This window comes from Phoca vitulina, unplaced genomic scaffold (assembly GCF_004348235.1).
Source record: "Phoca vitulina isolate PV1807 unplaced genomic scaffold, GSC_HSeal_1.0 scaffold5, whole genome shotgun sequence".
NCBI lineage: Eukaryota > Metazoa > Chordata > Mammalia > Carnivora > Phocidae > Phoca > Phoca vitulina.
In genome coordinates this window covers 57,526,147-57,534,615 of record NW_022589708.1, presented here as the reverse complement: position 1 = coordinate 57,534,615, position 8,469 = coordinate 57,526,147, and the positions used below count along the sequence as shown (strand labels likewise).

Genomic DNA, 8,469 nt, shown 5'->3' with positions numbered 1-8,469 from the left:
TATAAATGGTTCTGTCCTTTCTTCATGCTTGGTGCCACAGGCTTCCTGTGTCCCTCTGTGGGGACGAGCAGCCTTCCTTTGTAGTGCAGGTAGTTATTTTCCAAGAAAAGATCAAATGCTCCTCTCAGCTGGAAACACCCACTCTCCATGTTGTTTCAAAGGGTTTCTCACTCCTGCATGCCAGACATGTCCAAACTAAAGCCGGGTCAGAAAAAGACCTGGCCCTGAGTTTCAGTGCAACTTGTTGTCTTTTACTCTGGAATTAGATCAGAAAAATGTACGTATTCTTCACTTGTGATTATAATTTATTAATTATGTAATAACTTTACATTACTTATTCAATATTCATCATTAACAAAAGTAGTCTTTATTCTTCTTTGGTGTTCAAAGATGAATCATGACCTGGATTCATTTAACATTCAGTTCTGTGGTTCTTCCCTCAGTGCTTAACAGAGCTCTTTGAGCAAATTTAGGGAACTAGAAGCTACTTATTTTTGAAGGAAAGTGCCATTTCTGTGGCATAATCAGGAACTAAAAGACTAAAGTAACATTAGAACTGAAAGGTGCCTGTGAAATCTCTTGGTTCAATCCCCTCATTTTAAAGATGAAGAGGTAAAGACCCAGAGAACTCTGAGGTTAATGACATGTTTCTTATGTTTATCCCAAATCAGCATGCCCATAAATGATGCTTTCTTTATTTTTATTTGATTAATTCATGTGGCTAGTATGCGAGTTTGGATTCTTTTTAAAATGTGTAAGTATAAAAAAGTTGGGAGGAAAAAAATCATCCCAAATCTCTCTACCCAGGGACAGTCACTGTTAAAAGGCAGCATGACCATCACTAAGGGAACGAGCTTTGGAACCGGACAGTGCTGGACAGAACCCCATCATTTAACCATTCCGAGCTTCAGTGTCTTTATGGCTACCCGGGAGATGATAGAATTCACCTCATGGTGAAAATTAAAGTATATTGCATAGGGAAAGCATTCAGGTCGGTGAGCTAAATGATTGTGTTCAATTCATATTAGCAATTATTGGTAGTACAGCTAAGAAAATACTCTATCCATTTTTGCACCATGCTTTTTTTCACTTACTATATCACATGCATTTTCCCAGGGCATCAAAGAATCTTTATTAATACACATCTTTTATGTCATGACCATCTTTGTAGAGAGAAAACGTGAATTATTTTCCATTCCAAAGCCAAGGTTACGTATACCTTCTCCTCAAAAGAAGAAAAGCTGAATCAGCAGCTGCCAACAAAGGGGAAGGAAACAAGGGTTAATTAAGAGGAACTATTTTGGAATAAACAGCTGGATTTACAAGGGTGTGCATGAGAATGCTTTGATGCATGCATTTAGACAGTAAAGGATACAGAATAATTGATGGCTATATCGGCAGATCAAAGTGTCTCAAGGGCATTGCAGGCTGCCGAGTTAAACTGTTTGCACTTTCCTGCATTTAGTGTGTGTATTTTGTGAGCATAATAATAATTTGTATGCACACAGAAGCTTTCATCTGGGGAGGAGCTCAAAGCACTTTGAAGATGTTAATAAGAAAAAGACCTGCTAATTAAGATTGCTCAAAAATAAAAACTCTCCTTTCAGCATGTTTACAGATTGCAGGGAGGATTCTGACTTAAAGAGATTTGTTATCACAAGTGAGTTATTCCACGTTTTTCTTTTTAAAACACATTGTTGGATTTAGTGTACGATAAAATCCTCCTCCGGACAGTCACACCACATGTAACAAGAATAATTCAACAGTCTCTGACATGCTTGATTTGGAAAGCATACTTTTACCCAGAAAATGTTGCAGTTAGAGCAAAAAGCAGTACCGTGTTGGATATTGGTGGTGAGTTTTCAGTTTCAGACTAAACCCAGCAAAGCATTCCCAGACCTTTCTGAAATTATATCTGCTAAGGGAAATTCAGATAGTAAAAATCGTATCTCAGTGCATGGTGAAGAGGATGACTTTGTTAAGAGTTCTACAAGCTTCCACCTCAACTTCCCTACATCAAACACACTAAAGCAAATGTCTACATAGATGAAGTCAATTCATGAAGCCTTTCCTAATCCAGCTATTAGAATTAGACGCCTCCCTTTTCTCAGCTCCCCGGGCATGGAATTTTATTTGTTTGAAAATATTATTTGTATAATGACTTATTATTTGAGTCTTTTTTTCATATGTGAGATATGTATAGTTCTTCTGCACTAGAGAGTAAACTCCAAGTAGGCAAAAATATATTTTATTCATCTTAATATCCTATAGAGGGCTTAGCACAGTGTATGATCCTTAACACAACATACCATTAATAACTTTTTTTTTCTTTTTTAAAGATTTTATTTATTTATTTGACAGAGAGACACAGCGAGAGAGGGAACACAAGCAGGGGGAGAGGGAGAGGGAGAAGCAGACTCCCGGCTGAGCAGGGAGACCAACCTGGAGCTCCATCCTGGGACTCCAGGATCATGACCTGAGCCGAAGGCAGACGCTTAACCACTGAGCCACCCAGGTGCCCCAATAACTATTTCTTTTAATTAAGACTTTTATTATAGCAGTTTTGTAATAGAAAAAGAAGTTGGAAACAGCATAAATGTCCATCAATAGAGCAAGGGCTAAATAAAGTTATGGGACATCTGTACAATGGGATACTGTGTCACTATTAAAAAGAATGAGATAGACTTAAAAAAATTCCATGATCTACAGAATGAACAACTCACGTATAAGAACATGTATTTTAGCATCTCCTTTTCGCAAAAATAAGACCAAACCAAACGGGCAATTGAGAGATGCATGGGATGAATAGATAGATGGAGAGCTAGACAGATAGATTGATCGATTTTTTATTATTCACAGAAATTGGAGGCCCTGGGGACACCTGGGTGGCTCAGTCCATTGAGCGTCTGCCCTCGGCTCAGGTCATGATCTCAAGGTCCTGGGATGGAGCCCCATGTCAGGCTCCCTGCTCAGTGGGGAGCCTGCTTCTCCCTCTCCCTCTGTCCCTCCCCCTCCTTGTGCTCTCTCTCTCTCTCTCTCTCTCGTTAAGCGGCTGCCTTCAGCTCAGGTCATGATCCCAGGGTCCTGGGATCGAGTCCCACATCGGGCTCCTTGCTCAGCGGGAAGCCTGCTTCTCCCTCTGCCTGCCGCTCCCCCTGCTTGTGCTCTGTCTCTCTCTCTGACAAATAAATAAATAAAATCTTTAAAAAAAAAAAAAAAAGAAAGAAAAGAAAAAGAAATTGGAGGCCCTGAAAAATATGAGCAAATCATCAACAGTGAATATTCCTGGCGCGTGGGGCTGAGGGGAGTGGGCTGCCTGTGAGAAGAAAGTCCCCGCACTTGTTACTCTTACCTCTGTATTGTTTGAAGTTTTAGCGATGAACAAGTATTATTTTTGGTCATTAAAAAAACGGAAATTATTTATTGACTCGAAGTTTGGATTTGTTGAACTTGCCTTCGCCAGGCAGATGACCTAATATCCCATATTTCTGCATTTCAAATCTGTCTCCCTGACAGACCCTCTGGCACTGAGGGAGCTGGAGGGGACAAAGCCTTCCTTTTTCAAGAGTAAGCATTTAGTCGGATTCAAACTGACTCCCTTGGGCATCTTCCTGGGGCACCTTTCCAGGGCCTTGCTTTCTAAATTCGGTATACTAATGGGCTGGGACAGATTCCCTGGCTGACTTTGGAAGTTGTCAAAATCTCTCTGGTAACTTTCCTAGGCTTTTTGGTCTCTAACAAGACATGGACCTTTTTCAGTTGTAAATCAGCTTACATCAAAATTCAAGCAGGAGGCCATGCTGCCCCTGAAATCCCTTCTGCTCACTCATTCTAGCCTCTGAGTTCTCACTCCCTTGAAACTCCTGCCTTGCGGGATAATCAGAAATAGCCACCTGGGCTAATTTCCTAAGTGGCCATTCTCTTGTTTTGACCAGCAGAAGGGGTGTGATCTGTTTTCTACATACAGTGTGTGTAGGTTGGCTTGCTGCCAGCCTGATTCTCTCAACCGAAAGAAAACTGAACTCTCTCTAAAATGAGAAGACAAGAGGGAATTTGTGGGAATATTACAGATTAATCCACTTTGCCGTGATCTGGCCTGGCCCATTTTTAGTGGGGGCTGGTTTAGGGTTAGTTTGTGGTTACATAAACTTGCCAACCATCCGGAAGAGGAAACAATACCCTCTGGTGGTAAGATTATATCCTGCACCATGTACCCTAAATTTCAGCTCTAGGCCAAGTTGGCTTACCTTCACTGGTACCTCAGTACACAGGAAGTTTATTTATTTATTTATTTATTTATTTATTTATTTATTTGATCTAATCTCTACACCCCACATGGGGCTCAAACTCACAACGCTGAGATCAAGAGTCGCATGCTCTACGGACTCTACTGAGCCAGCCAGGTGCCCCTAGAGATCTATACTTAAATCAACTCCACCTTTATCTTGAGTGATAGCATAGAGATACAAACAATAAAATTTCCATTTCCCAATTACGTTTTTATGTTTTATTGGTTTGAGTTACTGTGTTAAACATTATGCAGATTGAAATTATTAAATGTGCTATCATTCTATTATGGGAAAAAATTCCTGTCATTCTGCAAACTACAGAGCTGGAGTTGATTTTTGAATACACCATTATTTATGGTGTTGTTATTGTTACGCTTCTTTGAGGTCCTTTTTTGTTTTCAGAATGTGTCTATTGTGTAGTATAGGTTTTTGTCGCTCAGAATATGTCACTACTTTCTGCCACATGTGACAACATTCAGATGTGTTAGTAACCATAGGTTCCAGTTTTCTTGTTAATGTAGTCACTGGAATTGTCACAGTTGGGTTGATTGCACAGGAACATTATCACACCAGCTGCTCTGGCTCTCCAATTAGCAGGCCTGGTATGGAATGTTCGGTGTGAGTCGGAGTTCCCGTGGACTCTGGACATTTGCCTTCCTGAGTCTCTGCCTTTGACTTTCCCTTTGGGACTCATGCCATAAAGGTCACTGTTTCCTGTTCCAAATATTCCTTTTAGTTTCTGTTTTGTGAGAACTCTGTATAAAGCTTTTTCCCTTGACCATTTGTCCTCCCAGGCCTGAGACTGCTTCTGAAGTCGAGAGAATTGAATAAACCCGGGCTTCCTTCCTGGGAACTGGGTACGTGTCATCGAAGAGTAGAATGTCTTTGGAGAAGCTTGTGGTACCAGGATTTGAGGTAAGAGAGGAGAAAGGGGACTCAGCCCAGCATTTAAAACTTGCATTTGTTTCTTGTCAAAATGCTCATTGGCCACCCGGTAGGTGACCAACTGTGCCGGTTTGCCTGGAATTGAGGGGTTGTCCAGGACGTAGGACTTCCGGTGTTAAACCTGGCAAAGTCCCAGGTAAACTGGACTAGTTGGTCATACCAGCGTGGGTTTAGGACTGTATGAATCCTTTCTTTGCTCCTCTCACTCTCTATAGGTGATTGTTCTTCCTTTTTCCCCAGATCGGCCGAGTGTTGTTTCTTATGCATCCTAATAAAACCCATGATGTCTGAAAATGACTACATATTAAGAATGTACTACATTTCAAACATGTTAACCATGGGAAAACCTTTCATCGCCGTTTAAAAATTACATAAAATTTACATAAGCATGAACTCAAGACAGGGATGCTTACACCAGTCTAAATAAGAATGTATCACCGTTTCTAGGCACAGAGTGGAGGTTGACTATTACGTGCCAGGTCTGGTGCTGGGGATGGGGAGCTGAAGGGATAAACAGATAACGGCCACAGAATTACCAGGGCTAGGCGAGTGGTGTAGGAAGCTGAAGCACAAAGTGATTACTGTGGGCTGGGATACCGGGAGAGGCTTGAAACAGGAAGTGGGATGTGGAGAATAGGTAATCCAGAAGAAAAGGTAGACTCAAGATGAGGAGATGACTTTTCCAGGTAGCAGGAACAGCTGCCTGGACACTCTGAAATGCCTGGGTGGGACGTGCATAGGTGAGTGGCCCTGAAGCTGAGTTTTTAAATGGGTGCTCGGTTTGAAGAGGGTGTGTTGGACAACTCTTGTATTTCTATACTGCTGCTTTGGCAATCACTGCAGACCCGGTGAGCACATCTTTACCGAACAGAGGGAGCCCTTCTTTCTCCTCCTGTCCCTCTGCCACCTTTTGTAGGTTAGGCCTGGCATCTCCAAACAATGACCTGACTGTCTCAGTAAATATTTGGGATGCAAAGAACTGGAGCATTGTCCAAACCCTGTGTGCCTAACTTCACCCTTCCTCCTATCGAGTCCAGTGCAGAGTAGGGCGGCTCGCAGAGTGTGGCCAAGGAAGCTATCCTTCTCCTCACAGAGGCTTGGAGCATCAGCCCCTACGCCCCAGTTCTCAGCAAAAGCAATGAACATTTGTTCGTGAAATGGGACTGTTAAATGACTACTGGTCTCCCTTACACTTTATGGCTCATTAGTGGGTTTTCAGTGACCTTATCATAGATTGGACATAGCAAAATATCACAGCACAAGTTTTACCTAAATGACCTTTTCCTTACACAAATCCCATTGTTCTTTGTTGAAAGGAAACCCTTTCCATCCGGGCAAAGACAACGTGAAGATGTGTTTATGAACGGGATAACAACCACTGTCATAAATGGGACCAAGGAAGACAGAGGCAAACACAAAACGTACCTTCAGTGAGATTTGGGAGAAGGGACGTGAGGAAGGTTCTCATGCCTCTTCCACAAGCTTTCCATCTAAAAATTCCTTCTCATTTAGAGATGAGCTTTAATCTGTAAATTCTCCTGGGAATATTATGCCTGTCTTAATTCTCACATTAACGAATCCACATCAATATTCCCTTTGGTGAGTAATAGGTAGGGCCTTGAGTGCTTAAAATGAAGTGTCTGCAGATATGAGAAAATGTTGCCAAAAAGGAAGGCTTAGCATCTTAAAATCAAATTTCTTGCTCCTAAATTTTTTTGGAAATTTGTCATAGCTTTTATCTGAAATGGCTTGAATCACAACCGCGCTCTGGAAAATGGTCTTTTATTTTCCTTGTTTTGGATTTGTAGTTTCTTAAATACTATATGCTCTTGACCATCTACCACCTTCCTTTCGTTGTTCAATGTCCTCCCTTTGCTCTCAAACTCTTTTGTAAACTATTTTAAGCTGCCCCATTTCTGCTCCTGAATTTCCCCCTTGTTTCCGCTGGTCGTGTTTATTTATTAGCTCACAGTGATTACTTCCTTTCTCAGGTCTGGAAGGGCATAACTGTGCTCAGGTATGACTCTGACCCTTAAAAAAACATGAATACAAGGCATAAATATCATTGAGTTGGTGACTGCATCTATTAAAAATATTTTGATCATCCTTCTGTTGTCATTTGTTTTATTTGAAAACATAGGTTGACAACTAATATTTCTATGCTTGTGAAAAACGGGAGGGACATTCCATTAGAAGGTGTGGATTAATCAGACACATTTTTCTTTTAAAAAACCCTAGCTTTATATTTCTTTTTGTGCCTGTTGGTCCTTAATCATAGCTACAGCTGAGACTCCTTCTCTCCCCATTTGTTTAGTCTCAGGTATCTCCTTACCCACATCTCTTTGTAAATCATTATTTTTTTTTTTTAATTTTGCAATTGGTTCTGCCCTTGGTGATATCAGTTAGATCACTCTCATTTGAATTAAATGCTAAGGTATGGTGTTTGCAATTAAGTTAAATGTTTCCTTGGAGTGGATCCAGTTCTTTTTATCTTTTTTGATAAGCAATGGCTTTCAAGGTCCTGGCTGGAAGATTGTTATTTTGAATTAGGAATCCTTATCTCCACATAATTTGAACAATCCCAGACTATAGGGGCATTGCCCAGGTCCACCAGACAGTTTTCCATTAGCGCTGTTCAGTGTGAAAGTCTAGGGAAGAACTCAGGCAGCCCGACCAAGAACATCCAAAGGAGCTACTAGGAGAATATTCTACATTTATGTCAATTTAAATACCACTTCCAAGTCATACTGTTCTCTAGAAGTTCAGTTAGTCCTGGTTTATGGCTCAAAGCACTTTGCATGTATCAGCCCATTAGCCCTCTGCATTCCCCTGAGTCAGAGAGCTGACAACTAGAAATAACCCAGTTTCCAAATGTGGACTCAGAGGCACAGGAAGCTTTAATAACTGCAACAGGATCACTAATTCAGGCAGCAAACCAGTACACACATGGGACCGAGAGGGTGTCACAATGTTCCATAGGACTGAATGTAGTAACCTCTGCTGGTGTTCCTGTAGGTATCAGATTCACAATGCTGTGGCAACATAAACCACCTCTGCACTGGACTCCTCCTTACCCCTGACACTTAGGAGTAAACAAGCTGACTTTAGGGAACATCATTCACATAGGAAAGTTTTGTTTCCTGGGCCATCTTCTCTCTGAGCCAATTTTTTTTCAGCCATGGCCAAGAGTATGGATACTAAGACTAGAAATGCCAGAATTCAAACCTTGGTCCTA

At 41.3% G+C, this 8,469-nt stretch overlaps 1 long non-coding RNA gene across 1 annotated transcript; it reads left to right on the top strand.

Annotated features, from left to right (window-relative positions):
• The first annotated feature begins 205 nt into the window (after positions 1 to 205).
• Positions 206 to 7,096, top strand: LOC116631330. The gene is made up of 3 exons (XR_004299164.1): positions 206 to 277; positions 5,084 to 5,204; positions 6,551 to 7,096. It is a non-coding gene; the product is annotated as an uncharacterized LOC116631330 (long non-coding RNA).
• Positions 7,097 to 8,469: the final 1,373 nt, after the last annotated feature.